This window comes from Mustela putorius, unplaced genomic scaffold (assembly GCF_011764305.1).
Source record: "Mustela putorius furo isolate JIRA1106 unplaced genomic scaffold, ASM1176430v1.1 tig00003845_pilon_pilon_pilon, whole genome shotgun sequence".
NCBI classification, from domain to species: Eukaryota; Metazoa; Chordata; class Mammalia; order Carnivora; family Mustelidae; genus Mustela; species Mustela putorius.
The window spans coordinates 93,609,728-93,626,018 of NW_025421998.1; positions in this window are offsets into that span (position 1 = coordinate 93,609,728).

The following is a 16,291-nucleotide window of genomic DNA, read 5'->3' on the forward strand; positions in this document are numbered from 1 at the left end:
GTGAAGCTAGTGGTTATATGCTTAGTGCTCAAGGAGGAGGGAACATGCAGGGAGTATTAGATCATAAATGTCTTCTTCAAATTTCTATTTGTAAAACTACGTTTGCAAGATTCCTTTGGTGCTTAGCATTCAGCTTGATGTTAACTCTCAGTGAGAGGTACAGGCAGTCATGAGGCCCTTTAAGACTATAACAACCAGGGATGCCTGGGTGGCTTAGTTGGTTAGCCATCTGCTTTCAGCTCAGGTCATGATCTCAGAGTCCTGAGAATGAGTCCCACATTGGGCTGCTCTCTCAGCAGGGACCTATGCAGGCTACAGGTTAGCCTTCTGGGCTAATAGTGAACATTTTTCTGCTTCTGTCCTCATCAGGAGTATATAAATGCTACAATCCTGAACTTTTGTCACTTTTTAACATGTTTAATAGTGTGTCTGTCTCTTATTAACAAAAAATGAAATTATTAACAAAAAATGAAATTATCATATCCAGGCTGCTGGACTGATTAATTTTTAACAGTATATATTTTTATTCTTCATTAAATATATAGGAAAACATTTTATTTTGATTTCAAAGGAACGGATTATTTAAGAGGACTTCATCTATCTCCATTTCTCAGTCTGTACTTAAAAAAAAAAAATTATTTAGTTAGGGGTGCCTGGATGGCACAGTCAGTTAAGCAACCAACTCTTAGTTTTGGCTCAGGTCGTGATTTCAGGGTTGTGAGAACCTCTGCTCTCAGCATGGAGTTTGCTTGGGATTCTTTCTCCTTCTGCCCCTTGCTTTTGCTGTCTCTCTCAAAATAAATAAATAAGGGATGCCTGGATGGTTCAGTTGGTTAAGCATCTGCCTTTGGCTCAGGTCATGATCCCAGGGTCCTGGGATCTGAGTCCCACCTTGGGCTTCCTGCTTAGCGGGGAACCTGCTTCTCCCTCTGCCTGCTACTCTCCTTGCTTGTGCTCACTCACTCTCTCTCTCTCTCTCTGACAAATAAATAAATAAATAAGATATTTAATAAATAAACAAATAAATAGGTATTTTAAAAATAAGTTTATTTTGGGGCGCCTGGGTGGCTCAGTAGGTTAAAGCCTCTGCTTTCGGCTCAGGTCATGATCCCAGGGTCCTGGGATCGAGCCCCACATCGGGCTCTCTGCTCAGCAGGGAGCCTGCTTCCTCCTCTTCTCTGTCTGCCTCTCTGCCTACTTGTGATCTCTGTCTGTCAGATAAATAAATAAATCTTAAAAAAAAAAGTTTATTTTACATAATCTCTACATCTAACATGGGGCTCGAACTTATGACCCCAAGATTAAGAGTCACGTGCTTCTTTCCAGGCTATTTCCAGCCTATCTCTTGACTCAGGCAAAAGACTGTGGGCAGGGTGCCTGACTGGGCTCAGGAACTAACCTGTGACTCTTTGAGTTCAAGGTTGTGACTTCAAACCCCACCTTGGATTTGGAGCCTATTTAATTTAAAACGAAAACCAAAAACAGCCCTGCAGGCAGAGCATCCCATAATGGAACCGAAAGGAACCCCTCAAGCAGAAAGAACCGCCCTGAGCCAGCAAGACTCTGCATGACTGACTCCAGCACAAGCATCGCCTTGACCTTTACTGCCCGCCTGCCCATACCCATAAGCCTTTGTCGCACCATATCCTTATATAAACCTACAAGTATTTTCAGCACTTTGGAGACAGTCTTTGAAATGTGTGTCTGTTGTCTTCCTAATGTGGGCCTCTCTGAAATAAATCTCTTTCTTGTTTGACTGCCACTTGTCTTTCTGCCTTTGCATTTTGTCAGCCTCGAGTGGCCAGACCTGGTGTGTTTGGGACCCCTGGAGCCAGTGCTCTTTTGCACCCCTGTGCCTGGTTACAAATTTGAGCTATTACCGAATTTTTATGTGTGATTCCTATTTAGTTACTTCTAAAGGGTGAAAACCAAAGTTCAGTACATGCCTAGACATACTTATTGAAGGAACGCTGTGTCTTTATCATACCCTAATTCATAAATAATATTTGTTTATTATGTTTTACTCTTATGGATTAATGAGGAAAACCACATAGTTTTATTCTTATAAAGGTGTATAAATTAACTTTATTTTAACATCATTTTACTCTTGATTGCTTATGATAATTGAGCTTATGAAGATATATTTGGTAGTTTTTCTCAGTTTTTAGAAAATATACATGAGAGGACATATTTTAACACATTTACTTGAATTGAAAATTGTCAGACTTCTCTTTTTTTTAAGATTTTATTTATTTATTTTAGAGAGAGAGTGAGAGAGAGAGCATGAATGGGGTGGAGGGGCAGAGGAAGAGGGATAAGCAGACTCTCTGCTGAACAGGGAACCCAATGTGGGACTCAATCCTGGGACCCTGGGATCATGGCCTGAGCCAAAGGCAGACACTTAACCGACTGAGCCACCCAGGTGTCCCCCACCCCAGACTTTTTCTTAAAGTGAACTTTATTTAGATGATTGGTTTGATAATGAGGATTGACTTCTTTTTTAAAATTTTTATCTTTTTTGGTAGATAGAGAAATCCTTTTTAAAATTTTACTTAAAATTAATTAATTACCATACAGTATATTATTAGTTTCAGAGGTAGAGTTTATTAATTCATCAGTTGCATATAACACCCAGTGCTCATCACATCCAGTGCCCTCCTTAATGCCCATCACCCAGTTACCGCATTCCCTCACACACCTCCCCTCCAGCAACCCTCTGTTTCCTATAGTTAAGAGTCTCTTATGGTTTGTCTCCCTCTCTGATTTCATCTTATTTTATTTTTCCCTCCCTTCCCCTATGTTCATCTATTCTGTTTCTTAAATTCCTCATAGGATTGAAATTATACAGTCATTGTCTTTCTCTGACTGACTTATTTTGCTTAGCATAAAACCCTCTAGTTCCATCCACGCTGTTGCAAATGGTAAGATTTTTTTTTTTTTTTGATCCTTGAGGAATATTCTATTGGATATATATGCTACATCTTCTTTATCCACTCATCTTTGGTGGATATCTGGGCTCTTTCCATACGTTTGCTCTTGTGGGCATGGCTGCTATAAACATTGGGGTGCAGCTGCCCCCTTCGAATCACTATGTTTGTATCCTTTGGAGTAAATATCTAATAGTGCAGTTGTTGGGCCATAAGGTAGCTCTATTTTTAACTTTTTGAGGAACCTCCATACTGTTTTCCAGAGTGGTTATACCAGTAGGCATTCCCACCAAGAGTATAAGAGGGTTCCCCTTTCTCCAAAGAGGATTGACTCCTATATTAATGAGATTATGAGGCCAGCAGCACATTTTCTATAAATTGTATGTTATATCTATAGCTCCAAGGTTTGGTGAAAACATATAAAGCACATGGTAAAGTGTTTCATCAAAAATATTTTATATTAAATTGGGGAGCCTGGATGGCTTAGTTGGTTGAGTATCTGACTCTTGATTTCAGCTCGGGTCTTGATCTCAGGTCATGAGTTCAAGCCCCACACTGGGCTCTGGTCTGGGTATGGAGCTGACTTTAAAAAAATTTATATGAATTTATTTTAACACAATGTTTCCAATGTGCTAATCCTTTAAGAGTTATTTCAGGTAAAGCAAGGTGCTTCTAAATGAAAACAAATAATATATATATTCAGTAAATCTTAGTATTGCCTTTTTGGTATATCTCCCAGACATTGTGAAAGTGAATGATTACATCATAATGTAATAATAATAATAATAATAAGTTTTTTGAACTCAAATTTTAGTTTCTTTTTTGGAATAAGGAGCATTATTTTAGAGTTGCAGAAATTCTGTCTTCCCTGGTATTACTCTGTTTTTTCTCCTGCATTCCCCACTCAGTCATAATATAATAGTATAATTAGATGGAAGGCATGAGGGCACTTTCTTCTCCCATCTATAGTGGAGGGTTTAGTAGCTGACAGTAATTGTTCCAGGTCAATGGATTCTTTTAAAAATCAGGTTGAAACAACTGTATGTTTTCAGGAAAATCAAGGGTGAAACTAGTCAAGGTATCAGCTGGTACAGATTACAAGTAAATTTTACAATAGACTTCTTTTTTTTAAAGTTTTATTTTTAAGTAATCTCTCCCAACATGGAGTTCGAACTCACAACCCCGAGATCAAGAGTCATATGTTCTGCCAACTGAACCAATCAAGTGCCCCATGATAGATTTCTATGTAATTTTTGGCATAGAACACGGAATGAGTTCAAAGAATTGGGTGATATTGCTATAACCTAGCTTTTCCCATTCCCATCTACTTACTAATGTGAGCAAAATTTCTCAGTGCTTACATCCAGGTAACTGATAACGGGAATAGAATTGATGTTGGCTCATCCAAGCAATAAATAATAGTCATACATGGATACATTGAGCAAGTGGGGAAAACTTTATCTGTCAAGAGACATATTAAATTTTATATTTATAAACATTTATCAAAATGTATAATAAAGTTGTTTTGATATTTGTGTACAAAAAATGTATACTGATAATCCAAAGTAAAAATATTTTTAACCTATTGTTTTTTGGTTACAAGGTTTTAAAAAAATTGAAATTTAACTGCAAATATTTTGTTGCAGAGAAATATAATAGAAGATCAAGAAGTGACTTTGAAGCCTAGAAATATATTAAGAAAAGATAAGATTTCATGAGGTGAGTAATGTATCTTCAAGGAGAAAAAGGAATAGTATAAATTTTCCCACTACTAAAGAAGGTCTTATTCATATATTTTTAAAACAAATGATGATTGATATGAAATTATTATTACTTTGGACATTGAAAAAGTGATGTAATGGTTTAAAATTACACTTAAAAGTTCAACATGGTAATATATTACTATACTTTGCTACTCTCTAAATTTATGATATAAACCTCCAGATGCCCAGTGAAACTGTGTGAAGGAGCACATAGTTTTGCAAATTCTTTTGGTTTATGAGCAAAAGTTTGAAGACTATTGGTATTATATTTTATACTATATTTTCTAAGTCTGTTTCCACAAATGCTAACCAGAAAATTAAGGCAATTGCCTGGGATTAATTACTCTTTCCTGATACCTTGTTTGTGTGTGTGTGTGTGTGTGTGTGTGTGTGTGTGAAAAATAATTGCAGAAAAAGAGTTGTTTATCTATCATTTATCTGAATAGTTGTTTCATTTTCATATATATGGAAATATATATTAATTCTAATTTACGTTATGGATACAGGAAAGCAAAATTCCTTTTTGGTGGCACATACTATGCAGCTTCATCCTTCCTTGTTGATTGTGTTACTCCATTCTCATGTTTGTTGTGTGTTGTTTCAAAGAAGTTGATAAATAAAGGTGAAATAAATCTTAGCAATATAAGAAAATTTATTGTCCAGCATTGGGTGTAGAGATTACTTTAAAATAAAATTTTTAAATTTTCTTTTTATTTATTTTTATTTAAAATTTTTTTAAAAATTTATTTGATAGAGAAATCACAAGTAGGCAGAGAGGCAGGCAGAGAGAGGAAGGGAAGCAGGCTCCCCACTGAGCAGAGAGCCCGATGCCGGGACCCTGGGATCATGACCTGAGCCGAAGGCAGAGACTTTAATCCACTGAACCACCCAGGTGCCCCAAATCTTTTTAAAAAAGATTTTATTTATTTATTTGATAGAGATCAAGCAAGGGGAGTGGGAGAGGGAGAAGCAGGGAGCCCCATGTGGGACTCCATCCCAGAACTCTGCAATCGTGGCCTGAGCTAAAGGCAGACTCTTAACCTATTGTGCCACCCAGGTGCCCCTTAAAAATAAAATCTTAAAAAAAATTATCTCTTTATCAAAATTATTTAAATATATATTCCTTTACATCAACACGTTTTAAAATGTCAAATTTCTGTGAAAGTGTTTAGGAGCACATAGATATCATATAAGAACATATTATGAAAGGATCTCTACACCCTCCTAGTTCCTTTGTTTTCTGGGCTTCCCCAGCCCTTTATTTCAAGCCTAAAACTATATATTATTCTCTACTCTTTATGTTACAGTTGTTTTGACAGAGAATGTTACAACTTTTGTTCTCAACAGTCCTGAATATTTTAAATAAATTAAAAGAGAGTCTATTTTATTTACCCAGATATTTACCACATGTGCTATTTTTCTTCATTACTAAATTTCCAAGTTTCCCTCCTGTATAATTTCCTTTTAGCCTGAAGAACTTATTTTATGACTTCTCTTAGAGTAGGCCTGATGGTAACAAATTCTCTTATTTTTCCTGTATGTGAGAATGTCTTTATTTTACTGTTATTCCTGAAGGATATTCACCTGATGTAGAATCCTGGGTTGACAGTGTTGTTGTTTTTTTTTTTAAGTTTTTATTTATTTATTTGAGAGAAAAAGAGAGAGAGAGAGAGAGAACATGAGAGGGGAGAAGTCAGAGGGAGAAGCAGACTCCTCGAGGAGCTGGAAGCCTGATGCGGGACTTGGTCCCAGGACTCTGGGATCATGACCTAAGCTGAAGGCAGTGGCTTAACCAACTGAGGCACCCAGGTGCCTGACAGTTCTTCTTATTCAACTCTTAAAAATGCTTTTCCCCTGTCTTCTGGTCTCCATTGTTTCTAACGAACAATGAACAGTCATTCAAGTAATTGTTCATCTATACGTAATGTGTCATTTTTTTTCCCCCTGATAGCTGTCAAGATTTAAGAAAAAACTTTGGAGTTTAGAACTTTGATTTTGACATATCTGTCATGATTTTCTTTGCATTTTCCCTGTTTGGGGTTCCTTGGGTTTCTTGAGTCTGTACATTTGCATCTTCATAAGACATATCAAGGCCATTATTTCTTCAAAAGATCTTTTCGTACTAATTTATTTCTCTTATCCTTGTAGGAGTCCAGTGACACAAATGTTAGATTATTTGATAATGTTATACTCATTTTTCTTCCTCTCTATTCTTCACACTGCATGACTTCTTTTTATCTACCTTCAATCTAATCTTTGATTTCACTGATTTCTTTCCTTTGTCCTTGTTTCTATTCTGCTGTCAAATCATCCAATGACTTTTTAATTTCAGATATTTTACTTTTCAGTCCTAAAATTTACATTTGAGTCTATTCTATTATTTCTATTATCTTGTAAGAGCTTTTGTATTTCTGTTCACTTGAAAAGTATTTACCTTTGGGGCATCTGGGTGGCTCATTCAGTTAAGCATCCAATTCTTTTTTTTTTTTTTTTAAAGATTTTATTTATTCAGGGGAACCTGGGTGGCTCAGTGGGTTAAGCTGCTGCCTTCGGCTCAGGTCATGATCTCAGGGTCCTGGGATTGAGTCCTGCATCAGGCTCTCTGCTCAGCGGGGAGCCTGCTTCCCTCTCTCTCTTTCTGCCTACTTGTGATCTTTCTATGTCAAATAAATAAATAAAACCTTTTATAAAAAAAGATTTTAGTTATTCATTTAATAGACAGAGATCACAAGTAGGCAGAGAAGCAGGCAGAGAGAGAGGAGGAAGCAGGCTCCCCGCGGGGCTCGATCCCAGGACCCTGAGATCATGACCTGAGCTGAAGGCAGAAGCCTTAACCCACTGAGCCACCCAGGCGCCCCTAAGCATCCAATTCTTGACTATGGTTCATGTCATGATATCTGGGTTCTGAGGTCAAGCCCAGTGTTGGGCTCTGGGCTGGGCATGAAGCCTGCTTAGATTTTCTCTCTCCCTCTGCTATCTCTCTCTCTCTCTCAAAAAAGTATTTACCTTCATGAAGAAGCAATATAATGGCTACTTAAAGTCTTTAATATTTGCAAGATCTAGGTTATCTTGGGGGTGACATCTCTTGATTTTGTTTTCCCTTGAGAATGGATCAGTTTCCTGGGTTTTTTGTATGCAAAAAATTCATTTTTTGCATCCAAAAAATTCACTTTGTATTCAACTTTGGATTCAGTCAAATATTTAGATATTCAGACTGTGAATTCTGTGTTGCCTTCGATGTCATTTCAATTTTCAAAGTATTTGCAATGCTGCTTTGTGTCAGTTCTAAGCATGTGCAGGTTGGGGGATGAGCCCAGGAATGGGGTTGATTCACACAGAGAATTAGGAATCCCTTTCACTATCTGCTCTCTAAGATTTCCCTCACTATCTATGGATCCTAAGCTCTCCTTGTGCTCAGGCTGTAAAGAAGGTTTCTTTCAGAATTTTAGCCACTTGCACTGTTAAGCAGTTCTGTATAAGTAGGGGCACCCTTGGGGCCAAGCAGTGAGGAAAAAGAGATAAATGACAAGGATTTCTGCAGTCTTTAGATGACAAGGCCCTTTCCCCCACTTTCTTCATTCAGAAGGATAGGTTATCCTTTGAGGTTCTAGATGCCTGCTCCACCACAACCACTGTAGTTCAGCCTAATAACTGAGACCAGTCTTGGGGCAAGGCTAGAAAAGAAAAGAAAAAAGAAAGAAAAAGAAGATTCTCTCTACACTTTCTGGCTCAGTGCCCCCTTTCCCAGTCCTCAGACAATAAGATAGTGTTTCTCTTAGAGTTTTTTGTTGCCTGTGCCTGCTGCACGGTTCCTTCCTTGGGCCACTCTTGGGTTATAGTTGTGAGATAAAAGAGAAAAACTACAGGGAAAGACCAGTGGTTGCTAGGGGCTGGTGGTGAGGGGAGGGGATTGACTTCAAAGAGGTGCGAGGGAGTTTTTGGTAATAGAATTGTTTTTTGAGTATGTCAGTGGTTACATGACTTTATGTTTGCCTAAAACTCATCATACTCTAACCCTAAAGATGCTAAATTTTACAGTAGCTAAATTATACTTCAATGCTTCTAAGTTATAAAAATAGAGATACTCTTTAATGGCTTTTTGAATTAATGGTTCCTTTACTTTTTACTTTTTAATGTTTACATTTTACTCAGTAAAAACATTATACAGATATAGCTAAAACTCTGTCTGTCCTACTCTTTCACTTTCCCACTTCCCAGAGATAACCAGTGTTCTGAAATTGGGATGTATCATTTCCATGCATACATTTTTATTTTTAGGAACACATATGTATGTGTAACTATTTTTTAAAGATCTTATTTTATTTATTTTTAAACTTACTTATTTTAGAGAAAGAGTGCATGAATTGGGGGAGGGGCAGAGGGAGAGGGAAAGAATCCCAACCCGACTGCACACAGAGCACAGAGCCTTATGTGGGGCTTGGTCCCATGACCCTGTGATCATGACCTGAGCCAAAACCAAGCATCAGATGCTCAGCTGACTGAGCCATCCAGGCACCCCTAAGATTTTTAAAAATTATTTTTATTAACATTATAATTTATTATTTGCCCCAGGGGTATAAGACTGTGAGTTGTTGGGCTTACACACTTCACAGCACTTACCATATTACTTACCCTCCCCAATGTCCATAACCCAACCACCCTCTCCATACCCCCTCCCCAGCAACCCTCAGTTTGTTTTGTTAGATTAAGAGCTCTTATGGTTTGTCTCCCTCCTGAACCCATCTTATTTCATTTTTTCCTTCCCTACCCCCTAACGCCCCCACTCTGCCTCTCAAATTCCTCATATCAAGGAGATCATATGATAATTGTCTTTCTCTGATTGACTTATTTCACTCGGCATAATACCCTCTAGTTCCATCCACGTCATTGCAAATGGCAAGATTTCATTTCTTTTGATGGCTGCATAGTATTCCATTGTATATATATACCACTTCTTCATGATCCATTCATCTGTTGATGGACATCTAGGTTTTTTTTTCCATAGTTTGGCTATTGTGGACGTTGCTGCTATAAACATTTAGGTGCAAGTGCCCCTTCGGATCACTACGTTTGTATCTTTAGGGTAAATACCCAGAAGTGCAATTGCTGGGTCGTAGGGTAGCTCTATTTTCAACTTTTTGAGGAAACTCCATGCTGTTTTCCAGAGTGGCTACACCAGGTTGCATTCCCACCAACAGTGTAGGAGGGTTCTCCTTTCTCCACATCCTCACCAACATCCGTCATTTCCTGACTTGTTAATTTTAGCCATTCTGACTGGTGTGAGGTGGTTTCTCATTGTGGTTTTGATTTGTATTTCCCTGATGCTGAGTGTTGTGGAGCACTTTTTCATGTGTCTGTTGGCCATCTGGATGTCTTCTTTGCAGAAATATCTGCTCATGTCTTCTGCACATTTCTTGACTGGATTATTTGTTCTTTGGGTTTTGAGTTTGATAAGTTCATTATAGATTTTGGATACTAGCCAAAATAACAAAGAATATTGTTATCTTATCTGATATGTCATTTACAAATATTTTCTGTTATGTTGATTGGCTTTTGGTTTTGATCCTGACAACTTCCCAATAGTTCATTTTTGCCCTTACTTCCCTTGCCTTTGGCGATTTTCTAGGAAGAAGTTGTGTGGCTGAGGTCAGAGAGGTTGCTGCCTGTGTTCTCCTCAAGGATTTTGATGGATTCCTTTCTCACATTGAGGTCTTTCATCCATTTGGAGTCTATTTTTGTGTGTGGTGTAAGGAAATAGTCCAGTTTCATTTTTCTGCATGTGGCTGTCCAATTTTTCCAATATCATTTATTGAAGAGACTGTCTTTTTTCCACTGGACATTCTTTCCTGCTTTGTTGAAGATTAGTTGACCATAGAGTTGAAGGTCTATTTCTGGGCTCTCTATTCTGTTCCATTGATCTGTGTGTCTGTTTTTGTGCCAGTACCATACTGTCTTGATGATGACAGCTTTGTAATAGAGCTTGAAGTCTGGAATTGTGATGCCACCAACTTTGGCTTTCTTTTTCAACATTCCTCTGGCTATTCGGGTCTTTTCTGGTTCCATATAAATTTTAGGATTATTTGCTCCATTTCTTTGAAAAAAATGGATGGATTTTGATAAAGATTGCATTAAACATGTAGATTGCTTTAGGTAGCAGAGACATTTTCACAATATTTGTTCTTCCAGTCCATGAACATGGAACATTTTCTTCCATTTCTTTGTGTCTTCCTCAATTTCTTTCATGAGTACTTTATAGTTTTCTGAGTACAGATTCTTTGCCTCTTTGGTTAGGTTTATTCCTGTGTATCTTATGGTTCTGGGTGTAACTGTAAATGGGATTGACTCCTTGATTTCTCTTTCTTCTGTTTTGTTGGTGTATTGAAATGCAACTGATTTCTGTGCCTTCTTGGCACTTTACTGAATTCATGTATAAGTTCTAGCAGTTTTGGAGTAGAGTCTTTTGGGTTTTCCACATAAAGTATCATATCATCTGCAAAGAGTGAGAGTTTGACTTCTTTGCCAATTCAAATGCCTTAATTTCTTTTTGTTGTCTTATTGCTGAGGCTAGGACTTCTAGTACTATGTTGAATAGCAGTGGTGATAGTGGACATCCCTGCCATGTTCCTGATCTTAGTGGAAAAGCTCTCAGTTTTTCCTCATTGAGAACAATATTAGCTGTGGGTTTTTCATAGATAGATTTGATATTGAGGAATGTACCCTCTGTCCCTACACTTTGAAGAGTTTTGATCAAGAAAGGATGCTGTACTTTGTCAAATGCTTTTTCAGCATCTATTGAGAGTATCATATGGTTCTTGTTCTTTGCTTTATTAAGGTATTGTACCACATTGATTAATTTGCAGATGTTGAACCAACCTTGCAGCCCAGGAATAAATCCTACTTGGTCTTGGTGAATAAGCCTTTTAATGTACTGTTGGATCCTATTGGCTAGTATTTTGGTGAGAATTTTCGCATCTGTCTTTGTCGAGGATATTGGTCTGTAATTCTCTTTTTTGATGGGGTCTTTGTCTGGTTTTGGGATCAAGGTAATGCTGGCCTCATAAAATGAGTTTGGCAGTTTTCCTTTGATTTCTATTTTTTGGAACAGTTTCATAAGAATAGGTATTAATTCTTCTTTAAACGTTTGGTAGAATTCCCCTTGGAAGTCGTCTGGCCCTGGGCTCTAGTTTGTTGGGAGATTTTTGATGACTTCTTCAATCTCCTTACTGGTTATGAGTCTGTTCAGGTTTTCTATTTCTTCCTGGTTCAGTTTTGGTAGTTTATATGTCTCTAGGAATGCATCCATTTCTTCCAGATTGTCAAATTTGCTGGTGTATAGTTGCTAATAGTATGTTCTTATAATTGTTTGTATTTCTTTGGTATTGGTTGTGATCTCTCCTCTATCATTCATGATTTTGTTAATTTGAGTCCTTTCTCTTTTCTTTTTGATAAGTCTGGCCAGGTTTATCAATCTTATTAATTCTTTCAAAGAACCAGCTCCTAGTTTCATTGATTTCTTCTACTGTTTTTTCAGTTTCTATTTCATTGATTTCTGCTCTAATACTTATTATTTTTCTTCTCCTGCTGGGCTTAGGCTTTCTTTGCTGTTCTTTCTCCAGCTCCTTTAGGTGTAGACATAGGTTGTGTACTTGAGATCGTTCTTGTTTCTTGAGAAAGGCTTGTATGGCTATATGTTTTCCTCTCAGGACTGTGGTTGCTGTGTCCCACAGATTTTGAACAGTTGTGTTTTCATTATCATTTGTTTCCATGAATTTTTTCAATTCTTCTTTAATTTCCTGGCTGACCCATTCATTCTTCAGTAGGATGCTCTTTAGCCTCCATGTATTTGAGTTCTTTTCAACTTTCCTCTTGTGATTGAGTTTTAGCTTCAGAGCATTGTGGTCTGAAAATATACAGGGAATGATCCCAATCTTTTGACAGTTGCTGAGGCCTGATTTGTGACCAGGATGTGATCTCTTCTGGAGAGTGTTCTGTGTGCATTAGAGAAGAATGTATATTCTGTTGCTTTGGGATGGAATGTTCTGAAAATATCTGTGATGTCCATCTGGTCCAGTGTGTCATTTAAGGCCTTTATTTCCTTGTTGATCTTTTGCTTGGATGATCTGTCCATTTCAGTGAGGGGAGTGTTCAGTGAGGGTAGTGTCCCCTACTATTTTTGTATTATTGTTGATGCATTTCTTTGATTTTGTTTTTTAATTGTTTAATATAGTTGACTGCTCCCATGTTAGGGGCATAGATATTTAAATCCTCTTGTTGGACTGATCCTTTGAGTACGATATAGTGTCCTTCCTCATCTCTTGTAGTCTTTGGCTTAAAATCTAATTTATCTGATATAAATATTGCCACCTCAGCTTTCTTCTGATGTCCATTATCATGGTAACTGGTTTTCCACCCCCCTCACTTTAAATCTGGGGGTGTCTTTGGGTCTAAATTGAGTTTTTTGTAGGTAGCATATTGATGTTTTTTTTTTTAATCCATTCTGATACCCTGTGTCTTTTGATTGGGGGCATTTAGCCCATTTACATTCAGGGTAACTATTGAGAGAGATGAATTTTGTGCCATTGTATTGCCTGTAAGGTGACTATTACTGTATATTGTGTTTGTTCCTTTCTGGTCTACTACTTTTAGGCTCTCTCTTTGCTTAGAGGACCCCTTTCAATATTTCCTGTAGGGTTGGTTTGGTGTTTGCCAATTCTTTTAAGTTTTATTTGTCCTGGAAGATTTTTATCTCTCCTGCTATTTTCAGTGATAGCCTAGCTGGATATAGTATTCTTGGCTGCATGTTTTTCTCATTTAGTGCTCTGAATATATCATGCCAGTTCTTTCTGGCCTGCCAGGTCTGTGAAGTCTGCTGCCAATCTAATATTTCTACCATTGTATGTTACAGACTTCTTGTCCCAAGCTGCTTTCAGGATTTTCTCTTTGTCACTAAGACTAGTAGGTTTTACTATTAGATGACAGGGTGTGGACCTATTTTTATTGATTTTTAGGGGGATTCTCTGTGCCTCCTGGATTTTGATGCTTGTTCCCTTTGCCATATTAGGGAAATTCTGTATTATAATTTGCTCCAATATACCATCTGCCCCTCTCTCTTCTTCTTCTGGAATCCCAATTATTCTAATATTGTTTCATATTATGGTATCACTTACCTCTCAAATTCTCCCCTCGTGGTCCAGTAGTTGTCTCTCTTTTGCTCAGCTTCTTTATTCCCTGTCATTTGGTCTTCTATATCACTAATTCTCTCTTCTGCCTCACTTAACCTAGCAGTAAGAGCCTCCATTCTTGATTGCACCTCATTAATACCTTTTTGATTTCAGCTTTGTTAGATTTTAGTTCTTTTATTTCTCTAGAAAGAGATTTTATTTCTCCAGACAGGTTTTCTCTAATATCCTCCATGCCTTTTTCAAGCCCAGCTAGCACCTTGTGGATTCTCATTCTGAACTCTAGATCTGACATATTACCAATGTCTGTATTGATTAGGTCCCTAGCTGTCAGTACTGCCTCTTGTTCTTTTTTTTGTGGTGAGCTTTTCCACCTTGTCATTTTATCCAGATAAGAATATATGAATGAGAGAATAAAATACTAAAAGGGAGGCAAAGATCCCAGAAAAATGTATGCTAACCAAATAAGAAGAGACCCCAAACTGGGGGTAAAAGAAGAAAGGGGGTAAAAAGAAATTAAAAAAAAATATATATATATATATATATATATTAGACTGGTGAATAGAACAGAGACATCCACTTGATTTTGGTTGTATTTTTGTCTCTTAGACAAAATTTTTAAGAAAGAAAACTTATTCATATATAAAAATAAGGGAAAACACAATGAAGGGATGGAATATAACTGTAAAGATGAAAATTTTAAAAAAATTCTAGAAAGGGAATTGATAAGATAAGTTTGTTGGAAAAAGAAGAAGAAGAAGAAAAGGGGTGAGAATGTGCTCAGGCTGGAGACTAGACTAAAGCCCTGTGCTAGATTTAGGGTATATTTTGATCTATTAGAAGAAATTATATCCCAACATTTTTTAGAAAAAAAAACCCTTATATGTAGACAAAAATAAGGTTAAATACAATGAAGGATAAAATATAACTATAATAATGAAGGTTTAAAAAGATTTTTAAAAAAGAAAGGTATTAAGATAAAGTAGTTAAAAAATGTTAAAAGAGGAAAAGTTAAAAAAATTAGAATAAGAAAAAAAATTTAAAAAATTTAATTTAACTTTGCAAGACTAAAGGATCATGGGGAGAAAGCCATGAATTCCATGCATTGCTTTCCCCTAGCTCTGGAGTTCTGCTGTTCTCCTTGATGAGTAAGTTTGGTCTTGGCTGGATGTTCTTGCTCATCTTCTGAGGGAGGGGCCTGTTGCAGTGCCTCTCAAATGTCTTTTCTTGAGGTGGAATTGCACCACCCTTGCCAAGGGCCAGGCTAAGAAATCTGCTCCAGTTTGCTCTTGGGAGTTTTTGTTCCCTGAACACTTTCCATAGAGCTCTGGAGGACGGGAATGAAAATGGCGGCCTCCCAATCTCCAGCCTGGAGGAGTGGAGAGCTTGGGGCCCCCCTCCTCAGTGAGCCCTCAGAGAAAAGGGGCCAATCACTCTCGTCTGCCTGGTCTCCAGCCACGCTCTGGGCTCACCCAGCCTGTGACAGAGCATTTCTGTCTTTGGCGCACAGCCCTGTTTGGAGTTTCCAAACTCAGCAGATTCCTGTCTTCAGAGGAGGAACGTGAGTCTCCTGGGGATCTGCCACTTGTGGGGTCCCTGCTCGAAAAGCAGTGGTCTGACTGTGCCATGGATCATGGTTTAAGGTAAGCCCACGCTGAGAGCTCACTCATCAGCTCCATCTCGGTAGTCGGCTTCCCAACTCCGATACCTGGGAACTCTGGACACTCAGCCACCCCTGGTCTTTCAGAGACCCTGTGGGTCCTAAGACCACCCTTGCGAGGGCTCCACCCCCATTTGCCTCTGGAGCGATATCCCTCAGTGGAGCAGGCTTCTAAAAGTTCTGATTTTGTGCTCTGCAGCTTGGTGGGAGCCGGCCCCTTCCCATGCTATCTTCCTGTTGCTTTGGATTTATTTCTCTGCATGTCCTAACTTTCAGAAAGTGGTAGATTTTCTGTTCCAAGAATTGCTGCTCTTCTTCTCTTTGATCTGTTGAGCTTGTAGGTGTTCAGAATGGTTTGATAACTATCTAGAGGAACTCCTGTGACCTGATGTCATCTCAGTCCACTACTCCTCTGCCATCTTGCCTTTCTTCCTAAGATTTTATTTTTAAATAACCTCTACACCCAACATGGGGCTCGAACTTACAACCCCAAGATCGAATTACAGGTTCACTGACTGAACCAGCCAGGGGATCCACTGTTTTTTGTTTAAAAATTACATAGGTGGTATTATTCTGTATGTATCTTTTGCAGCTTGCTTTACAACTTAAAAGCGTTTTTGCGATTTATCCATGTTGACATATATACATCTAATTCATTCATTTAAACTTGTATAGAGTATTCCACTGTATGAATAAATTACAGTTATTTAACCATTTTACACTAAGGGACATTTAAGTTGTTTTGAGGGTTTTTGTTGTTAT